At 42.9% G+C, this 27,469-nt stretch overlaps 1 protein-coding gene across 3 annotated transcripts in view; it reads left to right on the top strand.

Annotated features, from left to right (window-relative positions):
* The window catches only part of SGCG (sarcoglycan gamma), a 93,820-nt gene that overhangs the window by 3,800 nt on the left and 62,551 nt on the right, over nucleotides 1-27,469 (top strand). The window contains exon 1 of one of the 3 annotated variants that reach the window (XM_075563592.1): nucleotides 24,402-24,529. The exons of 1 other annotated variant lie outside the window; for it this stretch is intronic. The gene's annotated coding sequence lies outside the window, so the exon portion shown is untranslated. Of the gene's footprint in view, nucleotides 1-24,401; nucleotides 24,530-25,188; nucleotides 25,320-27,469 lie in introns of those variants that run through there. One more of the 3 variants, XM_075563591.1, reaches the window with a different exon arrangement.

The following is a 27,469-nucleotide window of genomic DNA, read 5'->3' as shown; positions in this document are numbered from 1 at the left end:
TCAACATAGTCCACTGTGCGTTGTCGCAGACAGCTATCCTTTGTGAAAGTCTATTTGCCTAGCTGAACGTGATGCCTTCTAAATTAGGAAACAAAACAGCCATATATAACAACATGGAGTTTTAGCACAATGGTTTTATTATATATGAGGAAGCTAGCCAAAGGATGCTTGGTAAAATTTGAAGGTCATACACTGCTGTGGAAAACTGATGGTGGTGATGAATCTGCTGGCCAGAAATTTGTCCGGACATGCTACCTGATTTGAACTCCACTTGGACAGGTTCGCAAACACATGAAACCCAATCCCTGGCCCCTGATGAAATCTTCTGCAGGCAAGTGGGCTTTTTTTGGCCACAAACACGGAACTTTAAGACTGTCCCTTATAACAAAGCCCAGCTACATTAATAATGGCACCCATCCTAAAGCAGTGAATGCTTAATTAGGAAAGTAGTAGGAACCAAGTATTAATTTACCAAAGCATATTTTCTGTTTTTCTATATTTTCTGTTCTTCTTGTCTACCTTCAGGTCAGCTCTGATTTATGGCCACCTTGTATGACAGAATATCACTCTCCTTTGGGCACAAGGACATCTGGTGGTGCTGTGGTAAGACCATTGGACTGCTAACCACAGGTCTGCAGTTCAAACCCACCAGTTTCTCTGAGGGATAAATAGGAAGCTGTTGCTTGCTTAAATGTGGTTTGTTGTTTTTAGGTACCATTGAGCTGGTTCTGACCCATAGCAACCCTTTGCACAACAGATTGAAACAGTTTACCTAGCTATGCTTTTTAGCTATAGAAGGAAGACTCACCTTTGGAAAATCATGCAACTACTTCATTCTGCTGGGTTGAACCATCACAATCAAGTCACGCTCCTGGGCATAAAGATGAACTGAAGAGATTCTGTGGTTTTCTAAGAGAACCCTTGCAATATCAGGAGCAGGAAATCTTTCAAAGGACAAGAAATCCTGACGGGGAGTCCCTAGGACAGTGTCACCCCGGGCAGTCACTCATGGTGTCAGTCTCTCCCATGAGCCTCTTCTCCTACCACCGTGAACAGTCTGGCTTTTTGTACTCAGTGCCCTCCAGTAGGTACCAACCCATCCTCATCGCGACCCTGTGTACAACCAACGGGAACCCTGCTTGGCCTTGTGCCAGCCTCGACTTGGTTCTCAGGTTTGAGCCCAGTGATGGAGTCACTATGTCAATCCACCTTGTCAAAGGCCTTCCCCCTTTTTCACTGCCCCACACTTGACCCAGCATGATGTTCTTATCCAGGGACTGCTCTCTCCTGGCACCATGTCCGAAGTACATGAGACGAAGTCTCGCCATTTAAGCTTTCAGTGGAGCTGAACTGACTCTTTCTCCTTTTTATTACCTTTCTAAGATTGTGTAAAACCCACTGCCATCAAGTCAGTTCTAACCGGGTGAAGCTTTAGGCTACTAATTACAAGGTCAGCAGTTCTAACCCACCATCGACTGCCCCACTATAAAGACCACAAGCTCAGAAACCCAGTGGGACAGTCAGAATTGGTCAGGGGCGGTGGGTTCTTAGGCTATGTGAAACCTACTGCCATTGAGTCAATTCTGTCTCATAGTGACCCTATGGGAGAAAGTAGAACTGTCCCCAGAGACTGCCGCATCGCTTTCCCACGGTGGGTTTGAACTGACAATCTGCCACTGAGTTTACTAGGTGCTTAGCCCACTGCACCACCAGGGCTCCTCAAAGGCTTGGGGGCAGACCACAATCCAGTCAGGAATAAAGACAAAGCGAGGCTGCACGGTGTCATGGTGTGTCATCTTCACAAGCAGCTGACGCTCCAAAAGCAAACCCACTGCCATCAACTCAATTCCAGCTACAAACGGGCCCTCCCGAGGGTTGCTGCGGCCATACAAATCTATGGGAGCCGAGAGCCTCGTCTTCCTCCAGAGAAGCAAGCTGCTGGATTCAAACTACTGGCTTTGTGATTAGCAGCCCAATGCTTACCCACCAGCGTTGGCCTCTTAGGAACAAGCCAACTGGCAGCAGACGTCCACAGTGAAAGTGATGATCAGGGTGTGTGTGAATTTTCTCCGGAGAAATATTTCAAAAGCTACAGGGAAAATGAGGAAATAATTTAAATTCTCTTTTTGGCTAATGTTTATTGTTTGGGGGTGTTGCGATGGAATCCACCCCTAATGAGTGGCAACTGGGTACAATAGAATGAACATGAAATGTGGGGAAAGAGGAGCTTTGGTGGCACAGAATTTATGCTTTAGGCTGATAACCTCAAGGTCAGCAGTTCAAAACCATCAGCTGTTCCAATGGAGAAATATGAGACTTTCTACTTCCATAAAGAGCTACAGTCTCAGAAACCCACAGGGGCAGTTAGTTCTACCCTGTCCTACAGCCTCAGTATGAGTCAGAAATAACTTGTGCCAGTGAGTTTGGTTTTTCTGGGAGAGCGATGAGGTTGCCTGCTCCATGAAGATGTACAGTCTTGGAAACCCACAGAGGCCGCTCTAGTCCATTCTATAGAGTTGCTGTGAGTCATAATCAACTGCAGGGCAGAGCAATTGGAGAGTTTGGGTCCTGCCCCAGCGCCATGATCAGTTGCTGATCAGACAGTTGTTGTCTATAAGGTTTCCATTAGCTGATTATCAGAAGGAGATAATCTATAACAATGGTTCTCAACCTGTGGGTCGTGACCCCTTTAAGAGCCGAATGACTCTTTCACAGGGGTCCCTCAATTCATAACAGTTATGAAGTAACAACAAAAATAATTTTATGGTGTGTGGGAGATGCCACCACAACATTAGAAATTGTATTAAAGGGTCGTGGCATTAGGAAGGTTGAGAACCACTGGTCTAGAAGCTCCACTGAAAACTATTCAGGGTCCTAGCATCACACAAATATCCCCTGACAGAACGGTGGTGACTATGCATGAGGTAGATTGGCGGGGAATTGAACCTGGGTCTCTCACAGAGAAGATGAAAATTCTACCACTGGCCTACTTGGAAAAATCAGGGCAACTAATCCCCCAACAAAAAGAATGTTGGAAGCCTTTCAGAAAGAGTGGGAGTTCAGAAAGTGTGTGTCTGGGAGAAAGAGGGACTATTCAAGTTTTAGATTCAGAAAGAGTCCGCAGTGTGCGCTGTTCAGAGGTGAAATCTCGAGGCATCTGTATTTGGCGGCGCACTGCAGGGCGTGCGTTGAGCCTGGTGGTGCCAAGACTCGGAGGAGGTCGGTAAATGAGGACTCACACAGGTAAGCCTTATGTCCAGAAAGCTACCCGTCTGTTAGAGGTAGTACGGGACAGATTTTGCATTGTGTTTTAAATAAATAAAGCAAAACAAAACCGACTGCTCCGTTGGCTGAGAAGTAAGAACTAGACAAACTCAAATGCTCAGAACCATGGGAAAATTCCAGTTGGACTAGAACATACCCCTCCCTGAGTCAGAGTCCCTACAGCATCTCACCAGAGAGAGAAATAGACGGAAAAGGCAGCTCAGTAACACAGCCATTACGGAGCTGAGCAATACCTAGCAGGTGATGTTGTTCCTTCTTATTTTATTTCTGCCTCACAACTGGAATAAAATCCAATCCACTTACAGCAGTGTGTATTGACAATTGTTCCCAGCTGTTGAGGTGACCCAATCACAACAGAGCGAATTGTCGCACTATTGTGATCATTGGGTTTCAGGTCAGCTTGGCTGGACCAGAGTTCTCATCCATTTGACAGTCATCTCCCATGATGTGGTCCAGTACAACGTAATCATCTCCACGATGGGATATAACATAATGTAACCAACTCTGTGAGCAGTCACAAGGTGTGATGGGTGAAGCCCCTTGATTAGGTCACAGCTTTGTTGCAATCAGAAGAAAGACTCCTTGGGTCACCTGCTCCTTTTTTATTATTATTGTTATTAAATACTTTTATTGGGGGCTCCTACATCGCCCATCACAATCCATGCATTCATCCATTATATCAAGCGCATTTGTACATATGCTGCCATCATCATTTTCAAAGCATTTTCTTTCAACTTGAGCCCTTGATATCAGGCCTACTCTTTTGTTGAGAAGAATCCATGAGGAAACTTGTCACTTGTGCTGGATCTGGTTTGGCAACCTCCTGCCATATTGCCTACCAACCACAGAGCCGTCATCACATCATCAAACTGCCAACCTTGGGTTCATTTGACTGCATCCACTGGTAGATAAATCTCTTTCTTCTTATGCTGAATGGTCTGCAAGCTGTGCTGAAATCTGTCCACTATGGGCGACTCTGCTGGTGGTTGTAACGCCAGTGGTGAAGCTTCAGACATCTGCAGTGGTTCTGGTGACATTGTGGATTGTGTGTTACACTGCTGCTAACCACAAAGTCAACCATTCCAACCACCAGCTGCTCAGCCAGAGAAAGGTGTGGCTTTGAGCTCGCTCCCACAAAGATTTACAGCCTCAGAAACACACGGAGGCTGTTCTGTTCTGTCTTTAGGGTCGGTGTCAGTTGGAACTAGCCGGATGACAGTGAGTTTTTGGAGCTCCAACATTACAGCATGTCAGTCACCAGAGTTGGACGCATGAAGACAAGTGGTGGATCTACCCACAGATTAATGCCTGTGCTGCTATGCAGAGCAAATAAATTGGAATGTTTGGGGGTGTATCCCGGGCAGTGATATCTTAAGAATTTTCCAGGGTGATTCTAATGTGGGCCCACAGCGGAAAATCGCTACTGGGAAAAAATGAGGCCTTTGTCTCCGTCTGAGCATGTCTGTCCTCCCCACTCACCATGTGCTTCTTAGTGATGACAAAACCATTTCTCCCATAGGTCATTGCACTACCATCCACCACCCACCACCCACCACCCATGTCTGTGTCCCTCTTTGCTCTGTTCTTTTTCCTGATTGGTTCTTTCGCCTTATTTAGGCTTCAGCTCTTATCTTGACCCAGAATCCATTTTTTGACCATTGGATCTACAAAATAAGGAGGCTTCACAAAATGTATGGGACAAAATGGAGTAGAAAATTGTGGCACTTACATAATCTCCTGTCAACTTACAAAGGGGTAGATTCTAACCTGTCAATCAGGTAACCACTTGATTACCTCATTTGGAGGCACCATGCAGGGCAGATACACTGACATGCTCTGCTTCATCTTCCTGCTGACAAGACACATGTTGCTACACTAGAGCCCTGGAGCTGAAGGAGCCACATGAAGGCCCGTGACAGCACTGAGATGCTTCCACTGCCACTGGATCTATAAGACTTTCCACCCACTGGTCTTGATCTTCCTGTATTTGGTGCCATTGCGTGCTTTGCTTGAGTCTGAAGAGGAATTTATACATTGGTATTGGACATATAAGCTAATATAGGACTTATAGACTTGATATCGACTGGGCTGGGATGTTTTCTTAATATACAATTACTCTCTATATAAAGTTCTTTCTTATACACATATGAGTGCCTATGAGTTTGTTTCTCTAGCCAACCCAGACTAACACAAAAACTAATGGGATTCTTTTCATGAACTTGAAGCCCTCCACTCATCGACTCTCCATTGCCTTATTTTCTTAACAAATGTACATTCTGAGACATCAGGTTTCTTTCCCCCTCGGCAGTGTGGTTATCCCTCCACTAGAGGATACGCTCTGAGGAGAAGGTAGGGATTTCCTGTGCTCGAGGTCTAAGTCTTCAGCACCCAGAACACCGTTTGGTACCAAGCAGGTGCTCCTTTGTGTCAAAAGCAGCAGCAGTCGCCCCGCTGAGGAGCCCGGTGCACCTGGCGAGTGCAGAACACAGAACAGAACAAAGAACACGGAACAGAGCGCAGAATACAGAACGCAGAATCTCAGAAAGTCAGTGTTGCAGAGACTCTAGCAATAATTCCACTAATGCGATCTCTGTACACTGTGTAGGGAATCATGGTGGTATCGTGGATTACTCGCTGGATCAGCAGTTCAAAACTACCAGCCTCTCCATACAGGAAATTGAGTGTTTTGACTTTCCTATACAATTGCTGTGAGTCAGAATTGTCTTGAGGGCAGTGAGTTGGGTTTGGTTTTATTATATGCTGTGCACAGACATAATGCCTTAGAGGTGAGGATGGTGACACTTGGTCTCGGGTGCTACGGACATGCTGTTAGGAGGGACCCGTCCCAGGAGAAGGATACCAGGCTTAGTAAAGGGAATGGATCAGCAAGATGGATTAACACTGTCCTGCAACAATGACCCCAAGCTTTCATTAGATCATCTCAATGGGTGGATCAAAAATCATGTCAATGTAATGTTTTATGTTGCAAGTGATGCTCAGACGCCAAATATAAACTTCTAAACAACAAAAAAAATCATTTATTGACCCCTCTAACTGAAAAGGGCCAGATTTGGGCCGATGAAAGCATAACTTCATCCCGAGCCTCAAACATTTCCATTAGTCTCTACCTTTCTTTCTCAGGGACCCCCTTCTGCTGAGTTGACTTTGTTTCCTTGGCTGCTTACAAGCCCAGGCTCAAATCACTATCAGGTTTATGTTCAGCAAAAAAGAAAATGTGTCTTCAGTTCACACAAACAGAGGTGGTGAGATTTCCTCTGATTTGTTCTAATTGGCTTATCTTCAGTCATTATGAAATGACCATTGGGGCCATGCCAATATTTCTGTTCTGGGAATGGGGCTGAACTGACTTGTTCAACAGCATATGGACTGAAAGTGGGGGAGAAGTGGTTCCCCTCCAGAAAATACCAAGTGTCCTCAAACAAGAGCTGCAGTTAATGAAGGTGTGGATGCAAATAAGCAAGCCCAAAGCAACAACGTGCAATAAAAGTATTGAACCAACAGTTTGATTTTGAGTTTTTTAAAGTGTTTAATCTCTATGTGTCTAAATCGATGGTAGTGGGTGTGTTTCATCCCTCATTTCTAGAAGAAAAAAAAGAAATCTTTTAACCCCTGGATTGGGGAGCAGATAGGAAATATGTGTGCTGTGGGGAGATTCTTGTGGGCTTGCAAGATTTTCTTCGGATGGCTGAAATTGTGGAATGCTTGATATCAACCCGCCTCCTTGTCTTGGTGGTAAAAAAAAAAAAATGGCTGGGTTACAGAGTTGATGTGCTGAAGGCAAAGCCTGCATTCTTCTTTCCCACAACTCCGAGCCTCCTCTTTCAGCTAACAAACCAACAAGGAGTGGTTTCTGTGATCACCTGCTTCTTGAAGGAACACTCTACCTATTGTTCTGAAATTACTTCAAGGGAGCTATGAGAGAGTTCTGTCGTGGCCAACTGGAACACAGAGTGAAAAGGAGCTTGGAGAAAATGGAAAGGATGATGGAAATCTGTCTCATTTTCAGAAAGATGACTTTGAAATGTCCACGCTTTAAAAGTCTTCACACACTAGCAACCCAAAGCCAACTTTGGAATTGTACCACACATCATTTTGTGTTTGTTTTTGTTTTGTAATTTTCCCCACGCCTTGGAGTAATGCTATGGATGTCGCTCTGTTTGGGTGTAACACAGCTTTCTGACTGGGATGTGCCTATCAGCCAAGGACAGAGTTTTCATGGAAAGGTTTGTTTGAGTGTGTCTGCTGAGAGACTAGATAAAGATAAAATGAAGGCAGCAAGTTTAAAATCATGGGGACAATGGTCAGAAGAAATTATGTTCAGCTGCATAGAAATGACCTTTCAGACTGTGTATGATGGAGGAGGACCAGGAAACTGCATCATCTCACCACAAACTCGTTGACAAATGATGCCCAATTGGATGTCAGAAAACCAAAGGAAAAAAACTAAATCTCAGAATTTTGTGATTCATATAAAAATGCCATTACCTGGTCTATGAGAGTTTGTTACTCATTTAGCACATTAATGATCCGATATTAAGAATTAAGTAAACCTCTATTGTCATTGTTGAGCTTTGATTCAAGTCATCTCTAATTCACGGAAAACCCAGGTACAACTGAACAAAACCTTGATTAGCCCTGTGCTATCCTGTGCTATAGTCACAATTCTTTTCATGCCTCTCTTGCAGCCCCTGTTTACTTTCAGTGCCTTCCAACTTCACCGACTCATAGTACAGAACCTGATCAGACAATAATCCACTGTATATTAATTGGCCAACTGTTGGAAGTAGATCTGGAAGTAATCTGGAATCTCCATTGAAACTTGCCCATGATGGATGGCCCTATTGGTGTTTGAAATGCTGGTGATGTAATGTCTATCATCATAGCATCATATACTTTTATTGTATTGCATATATCATTAAGTCAAAATACCTTATCAGAAAGCCTACATATGTCATAATTTGTAATTAATGTATCAAAGTGACAGGAGATGCATGAATCCCAAAACATGACATATATAGGCTTTATGATAAAATATTTTGACTTAATGGTATATTTTCAAGTTCCATTCTAAACACCATTGTAATAATTTTTTAAAAAGCAATTGGCCCCACGAAGAAAGCAATGGGACCTGGGAGGAGGAAGTTATGGGGGGAAAAGAGCAGGGAGCAAACAATGCCAAAGAAAGGGAATTAAACTAGGGGATTAAAAGCAACAATGAGGAGAACAAAGAGATCTTGGTGCTTTTTGGAACAGCAATCTAGCTGAGAGGAATTACTAAGAGGCAGAATAAGGGCAAGTGTGATGGTGGGGCAGGGGGAAGGTAAAAAGAAACAGAGGAAAGATCTAAGAAGCAATGCTATGGATATAGGTGCTTATGTAAATAAATGAATTAATAAAAATAGAGGTATTGGCCTATGCACATATATTTATATGGCAATACACTGAGGAAATGGATGGACTTTGAGTGTCTGCTCAAGTCTTCCCTCAACACAAGAACACTTTGTTCTAACAACCTGGAATTCTGTAATGCTCACTCTCCTGACACGATCGCTGAAGACAAAATGGGTGCATAGGCAAGTGTGGTGAGGAAAGCTGATGGTGTCTGGCTATCAAAAGATGTAGCATCTGGAGTCTTCCAAGTTTAACAAGTGACCATCTAGCAGAGAAACAACAAGCTCACATGGAAGATGCACACCAGCTTGTGTGATCACGAGGTGTGGAGAGAATCAGGTAACAGGCACCAGAAAACCCAAAACATATTGTTGAGTGTGAGGGGGTTGGAGTAGAGACCCCAAACCCATCTGTAGACAATAGGACACCCCTTCACAGAAGGATCACAAGGAAGGGTTGAGTCAACCAGGATGCAGTATCGCACCGATGAAACACAATATTCCTCTGGTTCTTTGAGGCTTCCTCACCCACACTAGCATGAACTCAATCCTGCCTTTCATTTCTGGCTAGATCAGAGCATGTGCACTGATACAGATAAAAGCTCAAAGCACACAAAATCGAGGTTAGATAAACCCCTCAGGAATAGAAATGGGAGTAGCAACACCAAGAGGTTAGAGGGAAGGTTGGGGAGGAGGGGAGAAAGAGGGAACTAATTACAATGATCAATGCATAACCCCCCCCAGGGGGGAGGTGTACAACAGAAACATGGGGGAAGGGAGGGAGTGGTCGATGTAAGATATGAAAACAATGACAATTTATAATTTATCAAGGGATCACGGGGATGGGAAGCACAAGGGGTGGGGGGAGAGCTTATACCAAGGGCTCAAATAGAAATGAAATGTTTAGAAAATAATGATCGCAGCATATGTACAAATTTGCTTGATACAATTGATGTATGGAATGTTGTAGGGGCTATAAGAGCCCCCAATAAAATTATTTGAAGGGGGGGGGAAACAATTGCTGTCAAGTCCACTCTACCAACTACTCTGTGGGACAAAGATGAGGCTCTCTACTCTTGTAAGAGTTACCATCTCAGAAACCCACAGGGGCAGTAAGACCCTGTCCTATAGGGTCATGGTAAGTTGGAAGTGACTTAATGGCAGTGAGTTTTTGAGTTGTGAAGAGGTAGATAAGCAGTTCTAGATGGAGCCAATGATTAAGCGCTCAACTACTAGCCAAAAGACTGACCATTTGAACCCCCTCCTAGAGGTGCCTTAGAAGACAGCCCTGATGCTTTGTTTCTGAAAGAGCACAACCTTGAAAGCACTAGGGAGCACTTGTACTCTGTACCCCGGGGGTCTCTGGACATCAGAATTAACTCAGTGTCAATTGACAAGGACAACCAAGTGTAGATAGTATCACCATTAATACTTAGAGGGGATAAACCAACTGATAGTTAACGAATACAACTAACTTATTGGGTTTGGGCCAGCACACTCATTAAGCCAAGGAGGCCACAGGAGGAGCGGAGGGTTACCTGGTCCTGAACAAACTTCCCGTTAGCCGAGGAGGTATCTAGGGTCAAGGTATCTGATCCTGGAGTGAGTTCCTGATGGTTTATAGGCAGCTGTGTCCATGCCACCTGGTATCAGAGGAGTTCCTGCCTGCCCAGGTGTAGCAGCAGTCGGGCACCCATCTAGCACCAAAAAGTCTGCTGTCCTGAGGAGAACGAGAGTACATGCCTCAGAGCAGGGTGGGCCGGGCACACAGGACCTGATATTGCACCGTCCTTACAAGAGTTGTCATGTTCAAGTCCATCTTTGAAGCTACCATATCAATTCATCTTGAGCATTTTTGCTGCCCCTCCACTTTACCAAGCATGATGACCTTTTCCAAGTGTGTGAGTCAGGATTGACTAGAGAAACAAATTCATAGACACTCATATGTGTATAAGAAAGAGCTTTATATACAAGAGCAATTGAATATTGGAAAAACATCCCAGCCTAGTCGAGATCAAGTTCATGAGTCCAGTATTAGCCCATATGTCTGATACCAATCTATAAGTTCCTCTTCAGACTCACGAAACACATGCAATGACACCAAATGCAGGAAGATCACAGGCCAGTGGGTGGAAAGTCTTGTGGATCCAGTGACTGTGCAAGCATCTCAGTGCTCACAGGGGTCTCCACATGGTTCCTCCAGCTCCAGGGCTCTAGTTTAGCTCCACGTGCCTTGTCCGCAGGAATGTCTTGCAGGAAGTGAGTGTGTGTCCCTCCTCTGGTGAGCTTTTAATCTCCTTAGTGGCTCCAAATGAGGTCCTCAAGCTGAGATCTGATTGACGGGTTAAACTCCACTCTTAAGTCTCAAATTAACAACAGATTATGTAACTACCACACCAAGAACTGGTCTCGCCTGAAAACATCTCCAGAAAGTGAGGTAAAGTCTCGCCATCCTTGCTTCTAAGGAGCATTCTGAATGGACGTCTGTCTTGCAAGCTAGGTGGAGTGATGATGTCCGACAAAGCCCTTTCCCTTGTGCAAGTGCTGCTTTGATGTTTGGTCTTGAAGCCTCCTGTGTGTTCGGAAGAACACTCGCCACCTCGACATTGACCTGCCCCAATTGAGAACCACTGCACAAGAAGCATATACATAGACTTGCAAACTGCTCCCTGAAACGTATGCAAAGTTCTATGCTCGTGGAAAGATTCTTTAAAAATAGTATAGCCCAATCCAGCAGTGGCGAGATAGCTCAAGGCATTTTGGCAATATCATGTAACTTGTTTATTTTCACTTCACATATCTAAAACAAACTCTCCTGGTCCTTGCATTTCCTCTTGCTTCTTGTTTCTTCAACATCCAATGAGTCCATTATATTATGTATTTTACTATGTCTTCTCTGACATAATTGATTGGTCCAATGTAAACACTTCCAATGAATTACTTACTCCAAAACTTGCCCCAAACCAACAAACCACTGACACCTAGTCAATTCCAACTCATAGTGACCCTATACAAGCGGGTACCCCTCAAAAAACTGAATTTGTTTTCAAAGCTATGTATTTAAGTTTCTTTACTAAACAGCCTTATCACCTTCAGGTGCTTCCATTACACTTAATACATTTGTCAAATCTGTGATTCCATTCTTGGAAACATTTTTCAAACTCATCTGTTTGGATGGCTGACAGCACCTCTCTCGTTTTTGTCTTCACCTCTTCTACATCATCACATCGCTGTCTTTAATGCCCCTACACACTGGCAGAAACAAAAAGCAGTCCACGGAGGGAGGTCAGGCGAGTCAGGTGCACGGGGCAAGAGAAGCATGCTGTTTTTTGCCTAAAATTGCCACACTGAGATAGCTGCTTGAGCAGGTGTGCTGACAAAACCAGTCCCCTGTCGGCCTTTTTTTGTCACACACGTTATGCTGGGCTCAACATCACAACAGTTTCTGCAGCACTTTTTCCAAGCAGGACACAAAATTTCACAGCCACACACTATTCTCTTAAATCGGCCATCACAGAAAATGAGCTTCAAGCGAAACAGCTTTTGTGAAAAAAATTCACTGTGACCAGAGAGGACCTTCCCAGGTGATGCTACTGGGTGAAATAACTCAGAGCAAGTTGCTTGATGGTCACCTAGTAGGAAAAAAAATGCATGCTACCAAAGCTCTGCTCTGCCCAGAGCAATTCCAGTTTTTGTTTTGTTTTGTTGGGGGGGTGGGGTTGGTTACCCCCTTGTAGGACAGAGTAGAACTGTTTTGGTTTTTTTTTTAGGATTTCTAAGACTGTAAATCTTTCTGGAAACAGACAGACTTCTCTCTTTCCTGATGATCGGCTGGTGGGTTTGAACCACTGACCTTGTGTTCAGGAGGCCAACACTTACTCCACAGCACCACTGGGGCTCCTAAAACTTGCCAAAAGTACCATGAAAACTGAAGACTCTTTCTCTCTTAATAATTTAGTAATCCCTCTAATTTTTAAAACAATACGGCAACTCTAAAAGAACATGAATATGCATGCTAAAATATGCTCGTGTCGGGCTGCAATTTGCATGGTCAGCAGTTTGAAACCACCAGCATCTCCTCCCACAGAAGAAAGACTGGGCTTTTTACTCCCATAAACAGTTACAGTCTCAGAAACTCACAAGGGGGGTCTCTATGATGCATTACTGACTCAGTGACAGTGAATTTAGTTTGGCTTATCTAAAAACAATGAGCAGATTTCAGTAAGAGCAAGCAGTTAATTATACCAACTGCAACTCTGTCAACTCCAACTGGTGGCATTCCACTGGAACAGAGTAGCACTGCTTCCAAAGAATTTTCAAGGTTATGAATCTCCAGCAGCAGGCCATCGCATCGTCCTGGTGGGTTTCAACCAGCAACGTTGGGGATAACAGCCCAACACATAATTCACTACACCACTAAGGCGACTTGCAGTTCATTTTAACCCAAACAAAAGCTCATTTCGTTTTCAATTGTGTATGTGATCACTGGGCCCCTTCCTTTGCTATGTGAAAGATCTATAGCCGTGTATTGTGATGAATATGAGCTTTGGTCAAAGGACAGATAATTGAAAATGTATTTTTTTAATGTTTACAATTTTCTACTTACAAAATCAATTGCTTTGATTTCACATTTAACTGGCTCTGAAGACCATGCTTTCATTACTGCTATACTGACCTCTTCTGGATTGCTCGAATGATGTCAGCTAGATCACCCCAGCTCTATTTTGGGGGGGGGGGGCAGGGGAAAGCATTGTATGTTTTTAATCTTTTTTTGTTTTGTTTTAATCATTTTATTAGGGGCTCTTCCAACTCTTATCACCATCCATACATACATCAATTGTGTAAAGCACATCTGTACATTCATTGCCCTCATCATTCTCAAAACCTTTGCTCTCCACTTAAGCCCTTGGCATCAGGCCCTCATTTTCCCCTCCCTCTCCACTTCCCCCTCCCTCATGAACCCTTGATAATTTATAAATTATTATTTTGTAATATCTTGCACGGTCCGATGTCTCCCTTCACCCACTTCTCTGTTGTCCATCCGCCAGGGAGGAGGTCACATGTAGATCCTTGGCATTGGTTCTCTCTTTCCAAACCACCATTCCTCCACTCTCTCCTCATCCCCCTTCATCTGCTCCCATTTCCTCCAATCAGATATGGCCCTCTCCAGAGCTGCAGATTCAATGCTGTCCTTTGAAATAAATTCTTCTGGGGGAAGGGCAGGCATCCACTTAGTATTTGGTACTGGGTTCAGCCCCCTAGACCACTCCAATGGTTCCCTACTCCACGCCGGAATGTTGCATTCACACCTTGGGGCACTGGGTTGAAGACTGGTCCCTCTTTCCCTGTGGAAATATAAACAATATCCTCCCATTGGGTGGGTTAGCGCCCCGTGCCTCCGATACCCATTTCTTCCTTATTTTCATCATTTTTTCCGTTCCCCACCTCCTCCCCAGTTGTCTACCAGGTGCATCCCTGCATTTGATCTGTTCCCTGCCATACTACACAGTCCTCACCCGAAGAATGTATACAGTAGCTATTTCCCTATGCCCCTTTTGCATTTTTTTAAACGCTTACCTCAGTGGACTCATGCTGTACTTGTCCTTTTGGGCCTGACTTACTTCGCTTAGCATGATTTCCTCCAGTTCTTCCCATGCAGCAATGGGCTTCATACGTTCATCACTGCTTTTTAGCGATGCGTAGTACTCCATTTTATGTATATACCAGTTTTTTAATCCAACCGTCAGTTGATGGAAATTTGGGTTGCTTCCGATTCCTTGCAATTGTGAACTGTGCCACAATGAACATTGGAGCACAGATGTCTGGCCTTGGTTTGTTTCTTGCCTCTTCTGGGTATATGCCCAGTAGAGGGATTGCTGGGTCGTATAGTAACTCGATTTCCATCTGTTTTAGATATCGCCAGATCAATTTTCATAGTGGTCATACATACTTACAAGTCCACCAGCAGTGGATGAGACTTTCTGTCTCCCCACAGGCCCTCCAAGATTTGTTGCTTTCTGATTTTTTGAATTGGGCTACCTTTGAGGGTGTTAGGTGGTACCTCATTGTTGTTTTACTTTGTCTTTCTCTTATGGCTAAAGATTGGGAACATTTTCTCATATGTTTGTTGGCCATTCAGATTTCTGCCCCTGTGAAACTTCTATTCAAGTCCTTTGCCCACCTCTCAAGTGGGCAATTAGTTTTTTTTCTTTTTGAAAGCTAGCCAAGTAGTGTAGATTTTAGTAATAAGGCCTTTGTCTGATGTGTCATTGCTAAAGATGCTTTCCCAGTCCGTGGACTCTCTTATGACTTTCTTGGTGAATTCTTTCGATGTACATTTCAATGTAGTTTTTCATGTCAATGTGACGAATGATTGTAATGGTCTTTCGTATGCCAAACCATTCCTGCATCCCTGGTATGAATCCTATTTGGTCATGGTGAATTATTTGTTTTATACTTTTGTATTTTGTTGACTAGTATTTTCTTAAGGATTTTTACTTTGATGTTCATTAGGGCTATTGGTCTGTAGTTCTCAATTCTTGTGGGATCTTTGCCCGGTTTGGATATCAGAGTTATACTGGCTTCTAGATGGAGGTTGGGAGTTTGCCATCTTTTTCTATATTCTGGAAGAGTTTGTGTAGGATTGGTGTTAGTTATTCCCTAAATGCTTGGTGCAATTCGCCAGTGAAGTCATCTGGTCCAGGGGATTTTTTGTAAGTAATCCCTTGATAGTCTTTTCTATTTCTCCTATTGCTATGGACCTGTTGGGATTCTTGACATGCACTGAGGATAGTCTAGGGAGGGATTGTTTTTCCAAGAATTTGTCCATGTCTTCCAAATTGTTGCATTCATTGTAGTACAATCCTTTGTAGTACTGTCTAACTATTTTTTTCATTTCATTAGGGTCTGTTATAATGCCCCCTCTTTCATCCCTTATTTTTGCTATTGAGATTTGTTCCCTCCTTTCTTTGGTTAGGTTTGCCAGTGTTCTATCAATTCTGTTTATCCTTTACAAGAACCAACTTTTAGCAGTATTAATTTTTTTCAATAGTTTTCTTATTTTCCCTCTCATGAATCTCAGCTCTGATTTTTATAATTTTTTTCTTTTGTTATTAGTAGGATTATTCTGCTGACTCTGCTCTCTAGTTGTAAATTTTGTGTCAGCATATCAATCATGAGTCTCTCTTCCTTTTTCAGGTGTGCATGTATTGCTATGAAACTTCCTCTGATGACTGCCTTTGTTGTGTCCCATAAATTTTGGTATGCCGTATGTTCATTCTCGTTGGTTTCTAGAAATTTCCTAATTTCATCTCAGATCTGCAACAGTACGCACTCCTTTTGCAGTAGAGAGTTATTCATCCTCCAATTGTTTGCTCTTATTTTCTTTGTCTTCCTTTTGTTGATCTCCAGCCTTATGGCACAGTGGTCAGAGAGAGAGGTCTGTATTATTTCAATGTGCTTAAATTTATGCAGATTCACCTTATGCCCCACCATGTGGTCTATCTTCGAATATGTGCCATGTGGAATTGAAAAGAATGCGAATTCTTTTGTATTTGGATGAAAAACTTTAAATATTATCTACCAGCTCAAATTGTCTAATTGTGGTGTTTAGATCTCTAGCCTCCTTGTTGCGTTTCTTTCCGTGTGGTCTATCTTTTTTAGAGAGCGGTGTGTTGAAGTCACCCACTATAAATGTTGAGGCTGTGATTTCTTTTTTAATCTTTTGGAGTGTTTGGCTAGCATATTTAGCGGGTCTCTCATTTGGGGAATATATGTTTACAATGCTTAGTGGTTCTTTGTCTGCATTCCCTTGAGCATTATATAGTATCCCTCCTTATCTCTTTTTATGGTTTGCACTTTGAGGTCAATTTTATCTGAGATTAAGATTACAACCCCTGCTTTTTTAATATATTACTGTTTGCTTGATATGACTTTCTACAGCCTTTGATTCCCAGGCTATTTTTGTCTGTAGCCCTGAGATGTGTCTCCTGTCACAGCAGATTGATGGGTTGTGTTTTCTAAGCCAGTCTGCTAGTCTCGGTCTTTTAAAGCCTAAGTTCAGGCCATTGATATTCAGGTTTATTATCTCCATCTGCAGACTCTGTGATGTCATCTTATACCTTTGTGTTGGGAGTTTTCATAATTTCCTTCCTCATTAGTGTGTTGTGCATGTGTGTGTGTATCATTTTGATTTCTTTCCATCCTTAAGCCAGTGCTATCATGGGGTATGTTTTTTCTTTGTTGCCCTCTGGGTGAGGTTGTTCTATGTGGTGATCTCTTATTTGTGCTTGGTGAGTGTTGTTCTTCTGCACATACTGGGTCAGCAAGGATCTTTGGTAGGGCTGGGTTTATTCTAACGTATTCTTTGAGTTTTTCCTTGTCTGGGAAGACTCTTACTTCTCTAACTATCTTGATCCATAATTAGGCTGGGTAGAGTATTCTTGCGTTTGTGTTGTTTTCCTCCAATTTTTGGAATATGTCACTCCACTCTCTCCTGTTATTCATAGTTTCTGCTGATAAGTCTGAGCATATTCTTATTTGGGAAACTTTATATGTGGTTGCTTGTTTTTTCCTAGCTGCTCTTATGATTTTCTCCTTTTCCTCAAAGTTGGATAGTTTAACTATTATATGCCTTAGTGACTTCTTCTTGGGATTCACTCTAGTTGGTATTCTTTCAGCCTCCTGAATGGTTTCCTGGTTTTCATTCATTAAACTGGGGATGTTTTCCTCCAAGAATTCTCTCACTATTGTTGCAGATGACTTCTTTGTTGTGTCTTCCTCCAGTAAGCCAATAATTCTAATGTTGTTCTGTTTCATAGCATCAGACATAGTTCTTAGATTTTCTTCAGCTTCTCTGATGATCCTATTAGATTTTTGTTTACGTTTATTAAGGTCTGCCTGACTGTCCTCCAAGTCACTGATGCGGTTCTTTGATCCCTCCAGTCCATTCTCAAGGTCCGTGTTTCTGCTACTGGTTTTTATTATCTCCTCCCTAAGCTTATGTATTTCCCTTTGGTGTATGTCCTTTATCTCCTTTATCATTTCATCCTTTTTCTGTATTGCTTCCCTCATACCCTGTATGACTCCAAGCAGCATTCTGAGAATTTCTTTCTGTGGCAGCTCAATATCTGCTTCTTCTATGTATGTTGTTATGTTTGGGACATTTTTTGCCATTGCCCTTTGTTTCTTGTTTTTTTCATTGAGGTCATTGGGGTTGATGGCTGTTTGTGTTTCCCTCTGTTTTAGAGGAGTCAGGTGCTATTTTCCAGGGAGTCAAAGAGCACTGGCTTTATCTGGGAGACTTGTAGAAATGCTTCTTCGAACTGCCTACAGCTAATTTTACTATGGGATTAACCTAACATTTTATCCTCCTGTGGCTTCCCTATCAGGGGAGTGCTCCAGAAGGCTGGTGGGTTGTCTGCTTTGCTGTTGCGGAGGTTGGGCAGAAGTTCCTACAACAGCTTGGACTGTTGATGAGTGTTGACCAAGTTGTCTTATGCCCCCAGCTACACAGGCAGGAATTCCTTGGTGAAAAGTTGGGCAGAGTCGGTGACTGTACACTGTGTCATTAATATTATAAAACCTTCTGGCAAGTCCAATGCACTTATTCGAATATCAATAAACATTGAGTTCAATGAGAGGAAACAGGAAATTAAATATTGCGGTAGCCTGGACTGTGAGCAGAGAAGATTAAGATGACTTATTAAGAAACCTATTGAAAAAAGAAAGAAAGAAAAGAAACCTATTGATATGTAGGACTTAATTTGAAGCAGATGTACAGCAGAACACTGGAATATGTTACCAAGGGACTTTTCAAAGTCACTTCCACTCCTGCCACTGCTAGCTCTGTAATCTTGACCAAGTTGTTTTACACATAGGTCAGGGTTGAACTAAATTTTCTTTATAACCTCCAAAAACAGTAACTATTGAATGTTCCCACTATTCATAAACTACAGAAGCTCTGGCTTATCATTTAACTACTCCAACATCAGTGGTTCATGGAAGAAAGATGAGGCTGTCTTGCCCCCTTAGACAGATATGAAATCTTGGAAACTCCATGGAACATTTCTGTAGGGTCACCATGAGTTGGAAGTGCATCCAAATCCAGTGGGTTTGTTTTGTTTTGTTTTATTTTTAATTAACCACCTAGACCCGGCATAGATAAAATATGCTACCCAGTAAGAGCACTGTACACTTTCTTCAGTTCCCGTGGATCCCCCTCCAGAATAGACCATATGTGAAGCCACATAACAAGTGTCCATAGAGTGAGAAGAGTCATACAAAATGTCCTCTCCAGCAGCAAGGCAACAAATCTGTAACATAAGGAAAATGGAAAATTCCCAAGTGTGTGGAGGGAGCCCACTCATTTTCTTTTTTAAAAAAATGAGGCAAAGAAATAATCACAAGAATAAATTAAAAATTATAAAATGAGTGAAGACAAAAATACAACACACCAAAACTTATGGATGTAGCAAATGAAGTACTCAGAGAGAAATAGATAGCAGTAAAAGCCTACTTTTAAAAGGGACGGGCAATCTCAAATCAATAACCTAATGTTACAACTTTCAGAAGTAGGACAAGCAGTAAAAGGGAAACCCTGAATTACCAGGAGGAAGGAAAAGAGAAAAGAACACATGTGCTGCATTTTTTCACAAATAACATGCCCACATAAAGATTCCCACACATACAATGTGTGGAAATGACAGAGTTAGCTTAAACAGTTCTGGCACAGTTTGCCCATATGTATTGCACACTGGTCTCCCAACAGTTCCAGATGTGAATGTTGATCTCATTCAACTTTCCTCCCAGTTTACAGGTAAATCCTATTGTTCCGTTCTTTTTCTTCTTTTCTGTTCAGTGGTGTCCAGTTTGGGTGTACAAAAATAGCCCCAGAATTTTACTTTCAATCCGAAGCAATGGTCCAGAAGTCATGGACTGCATTTGGTTGCCCCCAATAACTGGAAAATAAAGAAGAGAAATTTTGCACCTATTATTATTAATTTAATCCTTACATTGCATAAACTCAACAATGAACTGTGAAACCTTATCAGATCATCTTAAGTGAAGCCTTTACTTATTAAATCTGCATATTTCAGGTTTTAAGTATGCTTTCTTAGTGTCAATTGATACGGTGAATTAGAATTGTCTCAATAGCAATGAGTGAGTGAGTGAGGAACCTCAACTGATTAGATAATCGAGATGAAATGGATACATTCCTGAGTTAGAAAACCAAAAAGGAAGAACACACTCAGCATACCTTAAACTGAAAGAACTGACGAAAACATTCAAGCCTCCAGCAGCAATCTTGGAAAATTCTATGGGCAAAATATTGACTGGAAGCATGAAAAGGAGATGGAAAGAACATAAAACTCACTGTACCAAAAGCACTAGTTGACATTCCACCATTTCTGGAAGTAGCATCTGAGCAAGGTCCAGTGGTGATGAAGTAAGAAGTCCAAACTAGACTGAAAGCTTTCACCAAAAATAAGGCTCCAGAAATGGATGGCACACCAATTGAAATGTTTCATCAAGAGGATGACTCACTGGAAGCGCCCACTTGTCTATGCCAGGAAATTTAGAAGACACCTGCGTGGCCAACTGACTGACCGAGATCCATATTTGTACCCCCTCCAAATAAAGGTGATCCAACGGAATGCACAACTTATAGAACAATATCATTGATAGCACACGCAAGTAAGACTTTGCTGAAGCTCATCCGGAAATATTTGCAAGAGTGCATTGAAGGGGAACTGCCATCTATTCAGATTAGATTGCAAAGAGGACATGAACAAGGGATATCATTGTTGATTTAAGGTGGATCTTGGCTGAAAGCCGAAAATACCAGGAAGATGTTTACTTGTGTTTTCATTGAATATGCAAAGAAATTCGACTCTGTGGATCATGACAAATTGTGGATAGCCTTGAGGGGACTGGGAATTCTAGAACCCTTCCTTGTTTTCATGTAGAACCTGTAGATGGATCAAGAGATAGAAGTGCAAACGGAACAAAATGCTACTGCATGGTTTAAAATCAGGAGAGGTGCATGTCAGGGTTGTATCCTCTCACCATGCTGATTCAATCTGTAAGCTAAACAAGTAATCAGAGAAGCTGGAATATATGATGAAGAATGTGCCATCAAGATTGGAACGAGGCTTATTAGCAACTTGAGATATGCAAATGATACAAGCTTGCTTGCTGAAAGTGAGGAGGAGGGCTTAAGACATTTGCTGATGAGGATCAAGGATTGCTGCCTTCAGTGGGGATTATGATTCAATATAAAGAAGACCACAAATCCTCACCACTGGACTGATAATTAGCATCATCATAAATGGAGAAAAGATTGAAGTTGTCAAGAATTTCATCTTGTTTGGAGCCACAATCAATGCTCCTGGAAACAGCAGTCAAGAGATCAGAGGACTCGCTGCATTGGGTAAATCTGCTGCACAAGACCTCTTCAGAGTGTTGAAAACTAAGGATGTTATTTTGAGGTCTAAGGGACGCCCTGACTCAAGCCCCGTGGTATTTTTAATAGCCTAATATGCATGTGAAATTGGACTTTGAATGAAGAAGACTAAAGAAACATCCATGCATTTGAACTATGGTGTTGGAGAAGAATATTGAAAATACTATGGCCTGCCTAAAGAACAACAACCCTGTCTTGGAAACACTACAGCCAGAATGCTCCGAAGGACGATGAGACACGTGTTACCAAGAGAGACTGGTCCCTGGAGAAGGACCACCTGCTGGGTCAAGTGGAGGGGCCGCAAAGAAGAGGAAGGCCCACAAGAGAGGGACTGATACAGCGATTGCAACAATGGCCTCAAACACAGGAACCATCAGTCGTGAGGGTAACGCAAGGCAAGGAGGTGTTTCGTTCTGTTCTAAGCAGGATTGCTCTGAGTCCCGACTGACTTGATGGGACCTAGCACCAGCAACAAGTGTCCTTTGATGTCAGCCACATACCGAAGACATATGGGAAGGGAACACACGAATGAAAACCAGTTGCGTCGGGGTGGAAGACTGGTCAACAGAAAACACACAATGAGTACATTATTGGCAAATAAATAAATGAAAGAGAGAATAGAAAACCAGTACAAAGAATCAGAGAACCCAACACTTGGCTTGTTGAATTGATTACAAAATTAAGAAACATTTAACTATAGTGATAAAAAAGAGAAAAAGGAAAAAAACCAAGCAAACTCACTGCCGTCCGGTCAATGCCGACTCATAGCTACCCTCTAGGACAGGGTAGAGCTTCCCCTGTGGGGTTCTGACACCAACTTTTTATTGGGGTAGAAAGCATCATCTTTCACCACCCCCAAAAAAGAAACAAGTACATAAAATCAGAAATGAAAAAATTAGGACATCATTACTGATCTTACAGTGGGGGGAGGATTAAAAGAGTATGCTGAACAAATTTAAAGAGCTCAAGTGAAATAATGATTATGCTTTGGGCTGCTAACCTCAAAGTCAGCAGTTCGAAACCACTACCTGCTCCTTGTGGGGGGAAATGAGGTTGTCTACTCCCAAAAATACTTACAGTCTCTAAAACCCACAGGGACAATTCTACCCTGTCCGTTAGGTTCACTATGAATCAGGATCAACTCATTGGCAGTGAGTTCGGTTTAGTTTGGGTTTGGGTTTTAGTAGTATAGTGGGTTACTCTTTGAATTGCTAGCTTCAAGGTCAGTAATTTGAGCCCACCTGTTAACTTTCCAGTGGAAAGAGGGAGAAAGATGAGGCTTTCTGCCCTCATAAATATTTAGAGCAGCTCCTCTTTCTCCTTTAGGGTGGGTGTGAATCAGAATTGACTTAATGGCAATGAGTGAGTGAGTGAGTGAGTGAGTGAGTGAGTGAGTGAGTGAGTGATGAACCTCAACAGATTAAAGAATCCTGATGAAATGGATAAATTCCTAGACAGAAATTACCAACACTGACTCAGGAAGAAATCAATATCTGAACAAATTCAAAAAACATATCAGTAAAGACAGTGATTTAGCTTTGCAATCATAATGCTACATCCTGAACTACCACTAAGCTGTTATCTCGCCCTAGTTATTTTGATGTGAGGTAAGTACTTTACCTGGTCTTGTGTTGTTGGAAAGAAAAGCTATCAGATGTGTGTGTGTGTGTGTGTGTGTGTACGTTACCTACTTAAGACAGCCCTCTATAAAAAGCATTGGAGATTTTGTTTTACCCATTAAACTCTTGCTAATAAAATCAAAGTATTTCTCTAAACTATCTTCCTGTACCTGTAACTATGGTGTTGTTCTTAAGGGGAGCTGTGAAGGGAATGGAGAAGAAGTGAGCAACCTGACTAACCATTCTATACCACAGCCCCTAAAACATCCATGAGTTTGTGGCTCCCAAATCAACTTGCTAGTTGGTGGAAAGGTCTCTGAGCATGAAATCTGTAAGCATCTGGCATGTATGTCACCCAGACTAATGAGCCAGAGCTTTCAGATTTTCTTATAGGGATTCTCTCTGTAAAGGATTTTTTTTTTGGTAGTAATACTATAATGTGTTATCTAATTTGAATTGCCCCAATAAGAGAAACCGTTCTCTATGGAGAACTCAATGATTTTCATGTGCCTTGTAAATGGATGATTACTAAAGGCTGTGTGAACTTTCCATTCAAGGCCTGCAGCTGTCCTGGTGGCCTGAGTGTCATGTTTCAAAAGAACTTGACAGTGGATCCACTGGAGAAATCTCCCCACCCCCTGGTTAGGCGGGAGGGTGGGGGGTAGGCATGAAGTGTAGGTTTTATCATCCTATTGCTCCCTATCATCGAGTTTCAGTGCTCAAGCACATGATTCAAATATAGAATGTACTCCATTCTTAGTTCATGCTTCAGAGCAGGCTGGGTAAGAATGCCACCGGAGGAAAGGTTAAGATCACTCGGAGTTTGATGCCATGGTACCTTAGGAAGTAAAGTACAAATTTGAAAGCTGTTACTATTTGTGGCTGAGAGACTGTACAACCACAGTGTTACGTGCACACCACTTGTCCGGGTGCTATAAATGTTAGCATGGCGACTTTGATTACCTCCTTCTCGTGACCATAGTCAGTATTTAAGATTTTGCCCCCAGATCGTAAGGTTTCTCATTGACGAACAGATTCGGGAAAGTGACTTTTTTATTGTGATGAGACACATACACAGCATTTGCCATTTTGCTGCAAACTCTTCAACATGAACAAGGCGGTAATGCTGATTACTTTAATCATATTGTACAACGACTACCCGGCTTCCTGGCCAAATGGATACGATAATAAGATCATTTACTCGCATGATAATAGCAACCATATAATCTTCAAAAGCTTCCAGATCCCAAAGGCGGCAGAGTAATTTGAAGCCGTCTTTCAGAAGATGTAGCGGCTGGCCGACTTTGCCACAGACTCATCTGCAGAAGCATTCAGCTTTTCGCTTGAGGTCGGGTTTAGTTTAGAAAGTTATAATTATGTGACTGTCATGATTCGGGGTTTAAATGTTGGGTTTATAAGAATTCTTTTCTTTTTGTTTCATTCTCTCTGGCTCTCTCTTTGGAGACACTGAGAGCCGTGCCCTGAAAGGGACGCCTGTACCATTCTAAGTGCGGCATGAGCTCTTTCTGTCACCCGGTAAAATTAGATACGTCTGTTGCTGATACCCAGGAGGGAAACCGAAAACCAAGCCAAGCACATGAGTCTTTTTTTCCAGGCAGCTTTGGTAAAGCCCAGCCTATCCCTCACCCCCGTTCTGAAAGTAATGGGAAAGTTTGAGACGTGCTTTGAGACGTCCAGCCTCTGACATAGATCCGGCTGCTCTCACCAGCGCACTTTTTCTTACATCTAAGGTAAGTGGCCCACTTGTATTGGGATCTTATAAAATTGCTTTTCCACGCCCAACGTAAAAATCAAATAACCAGCTATAGAGTTGCTTTTTTCCCCCTTCCTAGTGAAAACATGATTGATAAATAAATTACATGGAGAAGCTCAAAATACTTGTATTTGAATTACTAATAAAACCCCGTTCGCTTCTCATTTCAAGTGTTTTAATTTAGTCGGGTTACTAACACGCTATGTGTCTTGCCCACCACCTTGTATGTTTAATATCTCTCAACTGCCAAATGCCCTGATCACTTTTCTATCTTTGTGGGATTCGGTTGTATACCATGATAAATCTAGTCCAAGTAGGGTCTTTAGGATCGTGAACTTCTCGTTCTAGGTATGTGGGGTGTGTGTGTGTGTGTGTGTGTGTGTGTGTGTGTGTGTGTGTGTGTGTGGCAGAATTACGCGTGCTTTTCATTTTCTCAATAGTTGGGGGATCCAGACTAATTGAGTAAAAATGAGAATAAAGGTCACGGTCTCATTTCACTGCCACCCCATCAGTCCCCAGTCCTAGCCACCCCTAGGACAGCTTAGAACTGCCCCGTGGGGTTCCGAGACTGTACCTCTTGATGGGAGTAGACAGCCCCCGCCCCCTTTCTCCCGAGGAGAAGCGGATGGTTTGTTTAGCTGCCGGACGCCCCATGCCGCCAGGGCTCCTCAAAGTCAAGGTCGTTTGATAATTAGCCAGAAGCAAGAGGAAAAGCGACAAGAACCAAGCAGCCACCTCAGCTCCCAGCTATTCTTAGGGTGGGAAAGGTAAGATTGTTTTTCTTCTGAGATCTGGAAAAAGTGACATGCTAGTCAAAATGCGTATGAAAAGTAAACCTCAGTGGGGTAAAAGTTAAAAAAGCTTTCATGCTTTGGCAGCCTAAGGCTATCAGTTTCTTTGGTTGACATGCGGCAAGTGGGAAACATGAGTTGCTGAAGATAATAAGGGAAAATGTAACTCAGCTGGCTTCCAAGCTCCTGCCAGTAGCCAGGAGTCACATCCAGTGCTAAACGAGAGAGAGAGAGAGAGAGAGAGAGAGAGAGAGAGAGAGAGAGAGAGAGAGAGAGAGAGAGAGAGAGAGAGAGAGAGAGAGAGAGAGAGAGCTGCAAAGCATATTATTTTGCTTCTTCGCTCTTTTTTCTTTCGCTTTGATTATTTTCCTGGAAATAGTTTATAGGTTGACATAAAGACACCCGCTTAAGGAATTCCAACTAGTGTTCCTTTTATGCATTCTAGAGTGTGTTTAACATTTTCCCTGAGAGCCAAATGAAAAGTGAGACTTGAGTCCATTCCAATAGCTAATCCAGAGCCCGGCCAGGCCCAGGCTCCAGAAGAAGCCATGGTGGTCTGATCGATGAAATGCTGAACATAAAATGTGTCCTCTTTGCCTTGAGAACACTTCCCCCTCTCCCCTACACTGAAGACTGTTATGAAATCCAGTAGGGAAACTGAAGACCTGTTGCAAGGTGAGAGCGGAAGGCCACTGAGGGCTGTCCTCTAGCTCTGTTCTGTTCTCGCTCCGTCCCCGGTCCTCCTGGGGTCGCACAGCACCTTGCTGTTCACAACAAAGCCCAACAGCAGGAAGACCACTGCTGCTGAGGTTTCCAAGTGGGAGCCAAGAGCCAAGAAAACATGGCAGATTCTGCTCACAGCTCTTGGACTCCCCCATGCCTCCTCCTCTACCTCCTATCCGCCAGGCATATTCCTCTCCTCTCTCCTTGTTTCTCCTCAGCATCCTCTGGCTCTTGACTTCTCAGTAGCTACTGTTAGGTTGGGGAAGGTATGTGGCCAGTTAATTCTGGAATGTTCTCTCCAGTATTATGGCATTCATCAACCACCATACTTGCCATTTTCATCGCCAGATTCTGTTTTGCTTATATACGCTGTTACGATTTACGAGACTTTATAGAGAAATAGGATAGAGAGGAATTGAGGAACTTGTAGATTTGCAAGGCCTCAAGATGTGTCTCAAAACGCTGGACTTGTCCTCTGGGTCAGTATTACTGGTGAGATTGTACCACTAAGGATCCCTGGTGGTGGGGGTGATTATGTGTTGGGTTGCTAACCACCAGGTCAGCAGTTCAAAACCACCAGCTGCTCCTCAGAAGAAAGGTGAAACTTTCTACTCCTATAAAGAGTTAGTCTCAGAAGCTCGCAGGGGTAGCACTATTGTGCCCTAGAGGGTCACTATGAATCAGAATAGACTCAGTCACAGTGAGCTGAATTTCAGTGTCTACCACAGATGGAAAATGAGTTGGGAGTTACAGAGGGGTTGGGAGTTACAGACGGATTGGGAGTTACAGAGGGTTTGGGAACTACAGAGGGTTGGGAGTTACAGAGGGGTTGGGAGCTACAGAGGGGCTTGCTCCAGTAGTGAATGTTCTCTACAAGCAGGGACCGCTGCCAAGGAGGAGTGTGCAAATAGACAGTTCACTCCCCCAGACATTCTCGGCCACTGACTCAGCCCAAATGGTGCCATTCCTATTTATGAAGGCAAGAGATGAATTCCTGAATAGGTTTCCTGGGAATACTTTCCTTTCATCAAACCCATTTGAAAATAAAGACTTAATCAAGGTTTTCATATAAATTACTCCACCCTATGGATCTCAGTGAGACACAGGCACACGTTGTCCTCACCCTGGAATGTCTTTGACTGGGCAACGGTTGAAAAGTATTTCTGGTCACCTGGTACAAATGCCAAAGAGAAGGTGACGAAAAGGGTGGAAGGGTATCACGGCTCGAAACCCTCTGCCACGTTTCAGACGGACTCTCAAGGTCTGCAGGGAATTGCACATGCACTCCACTCGCTACGAGCCACATGGGCTTCTTTTGGCTTCATTCTTCCATGTAGAGCCTCGCAGCTGACATGCAACTCACATCAGTTGGATTCCAGGACCAGGTTTTCTTCTTTAAATCA

The sequence above is a fragment of the Tenrec ecaudatus genome, chromosome 11 (genome assembly GCF_050624435.1).
Source record: "Tenrec ecaudatus isolate mTenEca1 chromosome 11, mTenEca1.hap1, whole genome shotgun sequence".
Lineage (NCBI taxonomy): Eukaryota > Metazoa > Chordata > Mammalia > Afrosoricida > Tenrecidae > Tenrec > Tenrec ecaudatus.
This window is presented reverse-complemented; position numbering and strand designations above follow the sequence as displayed.